The sequence below is a fragment of the Perissodus microlepis genome, chromosome 6 (assembly GCF_051167445.1).
Source record: "Perissodus microlepis isolate ML-2025 ecotype Zambia chromosome 6, ASM5116744v1, whole genome shotgun sequence".
Taxonomy (NCBI): Eukaryota; Metazoa; Chordata; class Actinopteri; order Cichliformes; family Cichlidae; genus Perissodus; species Perissodus microlepis.
Window position 1 is genome coordinate 21,286,489 of NC_140466.1, and position 6,732 is coordinate 21,293,220.

Consider the following 6,732-nt stretch of genomic DNA (forward strand, 5'->3'; position numbering starts at 1 on the left):
ATATTTGCATCAACAAAGAGTTGATGCAAATAGCCCCTCCAGCCCCTCCTAACTCATTCTCGTTTTTGTCCTGTGAGAAACTACTTTGAGCTCCCTCAGCGCATCCAGGCTAACTTGATTAGCTGCTTAACAGTTCTCAGGTGTCCCGTGTAGGAGTACGTCGCCGAACGCAGTTTTTCTGGTTCCAGTTTGGATCATGCTGAGTAAGTCCTACGAAAGAAGTGTACTTATAGCTACATTGTGGAACAGCAATCGCATCAGGCGAGCTGTTCCAGCGGTTCCTGGTTTTAGTTATCGAGGTGGCGGACGTTGTGTAACTCGGGCTAACGCGTTACGGCGAGCTGTTCTTTCAGTGTCCGGCTAGCATTAACTTGTTAGCAGGCCACAAACCATTTTAGTGTCTCGTTAGCTTGTAGTCGACCAAGGGTTCAGTTAGCATTAAGTTGCTAACAATATTGGCTAGCGAAGTGCAGCTAACGTGTCACGACGAGCTGACTCCCGTGGTGACTCCCGTGGTGACTAGCTCGGATTTAACCCCCGCTGCTAGTCCTAGCTACGTACAGGCTAACGTGTCGCGACGAGCCTGGTGTAGCCTAGTCTCACGCCTTTCCTCTAACCATGTCTTTGGGTCCTACCCCTGCCAAATGGTCGGAACCGAAGGCCAAAGAGGCTGTATCCCGCCCTTGCCTCACATCATGCGGTGCCACGATCTCGGGCAGGGAACCTCATCCAAAGTGCATCTTCTGTATGGGTGCCAAGCATGCTCAGGCATCACTGGCAAACCCTCAGGGATGCCCACACTGTGTGTTGATGCCAGAGAAAGTCCTGGAAAGGAGGCTGAGAGTAGCAGTAACGAACAGTCAGGACCTCTGCCTGTCGGCCACTACTGCTACAAGTGATATCCGTCATCCGTGAGCCTCCACAAGCTGGGTGGACATGATGAAAGAAGAGTCCCCGCTCATGCCCCCATCGTTCAAGGACCTCCTCGATCAAAACGTGAGTGAGCCGGGTGGCGAGGACACGGAGGGCGATGCCAACTCTGACCTCCTCGACCTAGAGGACATGGATGAGGAGGAGGATGACTCTACCTTCCCTCCCCAGCAGTCCAGGCCACCAAGTGGGGCTGAAGTTGCACCCCTGGTGGACAGCAATTTGTACGAGGTCTGCAAACAGGCTGCTACCAAGCTAGGCATGCCATGGCCAGCCGCCCAGGATGCCAAAGGGGCAGAACGGGACCTGTATGACAGCAAGAGGCTCCCACCAGCCTTGCCACCATCGAAGCAGCTTCTGCCAGCAGTCCTGGCCTGCATGAAAGAAATTAGTCACTATTGGTCAAGCCCTTTTAAAAGCAAGCTTCTGACCAAGGGCTGCTCTAAGGTTGAGATCCAGGGGATGGGTGAACTGGGGCTGACTGAACCCCCAGCTGTCAGTGGCGTATCACCTTCACCCTAACCGCAGGGCACTCTCAGCTTCTTCTAGCATTTCTTTGCCCAGCAAGATGGACACGTTTACTGTCTAAGGACAGCGCTAGCAAGCACTCTCTGCTTATGAGCAAAGAATAAAAAAACAAAAAACAGCCCATTCGTGTAGGTGGAAAAATATACCATGTCAACCAATCAAAAATTATAAGGCAACATGACATTTGGTTGTTTACGAAGAGGGGGAAGTTTTAGGAGTGACGGCGAGAGAGAGAGAGAGAAAGAAAAACAGCAGAAAAAGAGAGAGAGCGAGTTTTGAGATGTGAGAGATTTGTGACATTTAGCGTGTTTGGAGTGTGTAGTTAATGTGTTGTCTTGTGTAGTTAGTGTGTAGTGTTGTGGACAGTTTTGTGTTGTGTGTCAGAACAAAGAGGCGACTGCTGTCTCCAGGTAGAAAACAGGAGTGATACACCTGCTGCTGTCAGACCTGCAGGTCTGTGATGTTCTCCTTTATAGTGGACAGAAATTATTTTTTTGGAGTGGCATAAATAATTTGTGTGGCACCTTATTGAATGCAGAACACCTGACCCCACTCTGGACCCCAGAGGGTTAAACATTTTTTTAAAGTAACGCAATAGTTACTTTTCAAGTAATTAATTACTTTTAGAATCTTGTAACTCAGTTACTAACTCAGTTACTTTTTTGAGGAAGTAACTAGTAACTATAATTAATTACTTTTTCAAAGTAACTTGCCCAACACTGGACGTCACACTACCGCATCTTCAGGGGCCCTCTCGCAGCGCGGCTGAAGCGGTGGCGCACATGGGCAGTTCATCCCTGGGTCTTGTCAACCATTTTCCCATGGTTACAGACTACAGTTTGCAGTAAAACCACCGAGATTCAGCGGAGTGTTAACTTCAGTGACCAGTGGCAATTCAGTGAATGTTCTGGAGGACGAAATATCCTCCCTGTAACACAAACAGGCGATCAGAGCGGTGCCGAGCGAAGAAGCTCAGCAGGGCTTTTACTCCCCAAAAAAGGACGGAACATCGCTCCGTCCTATTCTGGATCTGCGTGTTTTAAACAAGCATTTGAGAAAGTACACATTCAGAATGCTCACACACAAAACACTTTGTCGCTCATTGCACACAGGCGATTGGTTTATTACAATCGACCTCTCAGACGCATATTTTCACATCGCCATTTATTCTCCACACAGGAAATATCTCAGGTTCGCTTATCAGAGTGTAGCGTACGAGTTTCAAACTATCCCATTCGGGCTATCCTTAGCCCCGAGGGTGTTCAGCAAATGTGTGGAGGCAACGCTGTCTCCGTTAAGGAACAGCCGCATCAGAGTATTCTCTTACATAGACGATTATCTAATATGCTCACGATCGCGCAAGCAGGCGATCAAAGATTCCGGGGTGGTAGTGAATCACCTCACGGTGCTCTGTTTCACAATCAACCTGGAAAAGAGCAGGGGTACCTCTCGGGGCAGTATCACCCAGGGTGACACTGACCACAGATGCATCTCTGTCACGTTGGGGTGCAATTATGATGGGCAGAGCAGTATATGGCATTTGGTAACAGAGACAGGCTCTGAATCACATAAATGTGCTATAGCCCCGCGCGGTGCTCCTAGCCGCATTTTCTGCCATATCTCCAGGGGCAACATGTTTTAGTGAAAACAGACGGTAGTTGCTTATATCAACCCCCAGGGCGGTACCTGTTCCCGGCAGCTACACAGGTTAGCCAGGGAAATAATTGTGTGGAGAAGCACACGGCTCCTCTCCCTTCAAGCAACTCACATGCCAGGAATTCTGAACAGGGGGGCGGACCTCCACTGTTCGGAGAATGGAGGCTTCACCCACAGGTGGTGGAGCAGATTTGGCAGAGATATGGCCGGGTTGCCGTAGATCTCTTTGCCTCGCAAGAAAGCACACATTGCACACTGTTTTTCTCCCTGTCAGACGCAGATGCGCCACTGGGCATGGATGCGAGGGCCCATCCATGGCCAAACACATTACTGTATGCTTTCCCTCCCCTCAGCCTGATTTTAATAGCTCCACTGTGGCCATCCAAACACTGGATAGCAGAAATAATCCAGCTTCTGGTGGACGAGCCATGGCCACTCCCCATCCCCAGAGACCTTCTGTCTCAGGCGCATGGGGAAATATACCATGGTTGACCAGGTTGCTGTCTTGGACTGGCCTGTGAAAGGTGGAATTTGAAGGCGACAGGCATGCCTCCGAAGTTTATTGAAACCATTCAGAATGCTAAAGCCTCGTCCACTCATTCCATTTACAGCAGTAAATGAAAAGCGGATAATCCCTTTCCAGTGTTCATTGGTGGAGCTGTTGTGTTTTCTTCAGGACTTGCTAGACAAAGGGAGAGCTTTTTCCACCATAAAGGTCTATTTAGCAGCTATTTCAGCCTGTCACGTGGGGTTTGGTGATAAACCTGCCGGTCAGCACCCTCTGGTATGTCACTTCATGAGGGGGGCGCGTCGAACGCTCCCAGTCTGTAGACCACTGGTCCCTTTATGTGATCTGTCAGTCGTTTTAGACGCCCTCTCCCACCACCCCTTTGAGCCTATCGGGGCAGTGGGGTTGAAGTTTCTCTCTCTTAAAACCGCTCTGCTGTTGGCTCTAACCACAGCCAAGCGAGTTTGTGAATTACAGGTTCTGTCTATTCACCCTTTTTGTCTACAGCTGGCCCTGGGACTCACTAAAGCACGTCTGAGGCCTAACCCAGCCTTTGTCTCTAAGGATATTTGTGTGGCAGCAAGCTGGGCTATACCACACACGTTTGTCCGGTTTTATCGGCTGGATGTTGCACAGTCATATCTTGATGTTGCACCTGGCTCAGGCAGTGCTGGATTCTGTTGCCTCAGGTTCGACCTGAGATCCTGGAGTAGTACAGGAGCGTAGCTTCGGGAGCTAGCGCAATCCAGGAGTGGGCCATATCTCCCATAGTGAAAAAACGAGCGAAGTTAGAAAAAGAATGTTGGGTTACTTAACGTAATCCCTGGTTCTTTGATAACAGAGTGAGGTGTTCCCAACAGTTCCCTCCTTGCTTAGGCACAGAAAGAAATCTGCTAGGAAATAGTTAGGAGGGACTGGTCGGCCATGTTAGAATGAGGGGGCGGAGCCCTGAGCACGGCTCGACAGGTCTGTCATAGACAGACGTGGTGTCATTGGAGCTTCCGTAGTTGGTCACGCCAAGGCGATTCCCATAGTTAAACACGTCACTCTGTTATCAAAGAACCAGGGATTACGTTAAGAAACCCAACGTTTCTGTCATTCCCGTAGCTGGTCCGTCACGTTATTTTGTCTTCCATTGTGTTTTCCAATTCTTCCATTGTGTTTTGTGAGATTTTATTTTATTTTATTGCTTCTGTTGTGGTTTGTTTGACTTCCATTGTGTTTTTTGTGCTTTTGCAGTGTTTTTCTGTTCGCTGGTGTTTTCTTAAGTTGCAGTGTATTTGACCGCTCAGGGCCACCCTAGCTAAGGACCTGTCACAATATATTCGTATGTGTCCCTCTACATTTGTAGCAAAATATTAAAAAAATAGAATCTAAAATGTGGGTTGGGGGAAGGGTTGGGGTTCTTTTGTTTTGTTGTTGTTTTTAGGTGAGAATCACAGAAAGTTCAGCACCACATTTTGACCTTGTATGCGTACTCAACACTGTAGAGTGGTAGGGTTCCAAAACACCTTAGACTGGACACACAACAGACTGTTTTTCTGTTTCAAAATATTTACCTATTGTTGTTCATTTTCACCTTTAGACCTGTGCTCCCTGTCGCCGGCCAAGAGAAACAAAACAACAGAGGGGAAGAGAAGAGGAAACGATGCTCAAAAAAAAACTTAAAAAAAGGAAAGAGGATGCACTGGATCCAAATCATAAATTAATCACTAGTTTAGTCTGCTGCATGTCAAGTCAAATGAAATTAAGCTGAAGTACCGCTCTTTAGTGTCCACAGAGGTCTTCACAATGCCATTATTTTAAATTAATACCAAAGGACAACAAACAATCGCCATCTAAAAGCGCAAGAAAACGCTTTATAAGGAAATAACTATGGAAGAAACTGCTTAACGGGTCTGACAGAGAGGGAACTATTCCAGGAGAGTCACGCATAGAATGGGCACAGACAGGGGGTTAATGGAGATTAAATGCTCGTAAAAACTTGGAATATATTAGCAGGAAAAAAAAAAGTAGAACACCACAGTGTGTTGATGTTTTTGCTGCATCAGTATGCCATTGCTATTTTTATATACAAATGACAAACAAAAAAGAAATTTGTGCGCTGAGTTTCAGTTCATTCCTCAATCATTTTTATTGTTGTTTGGGATCGATGGGGCATGGTGTGAGTAATAACAAAGCAAAGTAGTAGTGGTAATGTAGACGGTCGGTGCATTTAATTTAGGAGGTTTTATACAGTGAGTGTCTATCTGTTTGAAATCTATGTCACAGCTTCGGTTCTTAAGAGATAGCTCACGACTGACTGTATGTAATTATGAGGGCAATTCCAGTATTTGCTACAAATTTAACTGGCACTAAAAGGTGTGACTGCAGAGGAATACCAATTCAGAGAATGTAATAGATAAAAATATTATCAGCCACATTTGGTTGATGTCTCCTCCTCAAGGACCAATATTAGATAATGCTCTGATGAGGAGGCTGCAATGAGGCTGTACAGGAAAGCTCAAAGGCTTAGCAGTGACAGGTCACACAGGTAGGTGCATCTCCCATCGTCTGAGTAACCCGAAGAATATTATTATTATTCACTGCTTTCGGCTTCATCTGCTTCTCAAAGGCTTTATTGGATAATGAATTTATAAGATAACATAAAGTATGCATGACGCTTTATTGCCAGGATCTCACTAGAAGGACACATTTGTAGAAATTTCTATGAAGAAAGCAAGCCAGCTTTGACTGGTTGTGATTCACAAAATCCAAGTACTGATATCTGAAACACTGACTTATAGTCACTTATAGAGAGTTAAATAACTTGTAAACACCACACAGAACTGTGTGAATTCTCCTTTTAATGTTACTGTGGTAAATTTGTTAGTGAACTTCCTATCTACCAGACACTGATAATGGCGCTTTAAAGAGTTGTTCCTGGTACTGAGTGAATGTAGTACAGTACTTTCCAATTAGCTGCAAACATCTGTGTCCTGCAGATGGAAATGAGGCTGATGAGAGCCCAGAGACTAAACCAAAACAGTCGAGGTGCTGGCAGGAAAACAAAAACAATGGGATGAAAAACATTAGCTGCAGAACTGGGGGAGAAACCTCTTTCACATATT

At 46.3% G+C, this 6,732-nt stretch overlaps 1 pseudogene; it reads left to right on the top strand.

Moving 5' to 3' along the window:
• Positions 1-618: 618 nt before the first annotated feature.
• LOC146385585 (uncharacterized) lies at positions 619-1,452 on the top strand (annotated as a pseudogene).
• The last annotated feature ends 5,280 nt before the right edge of the window (positions 1,453-6,732 follow it).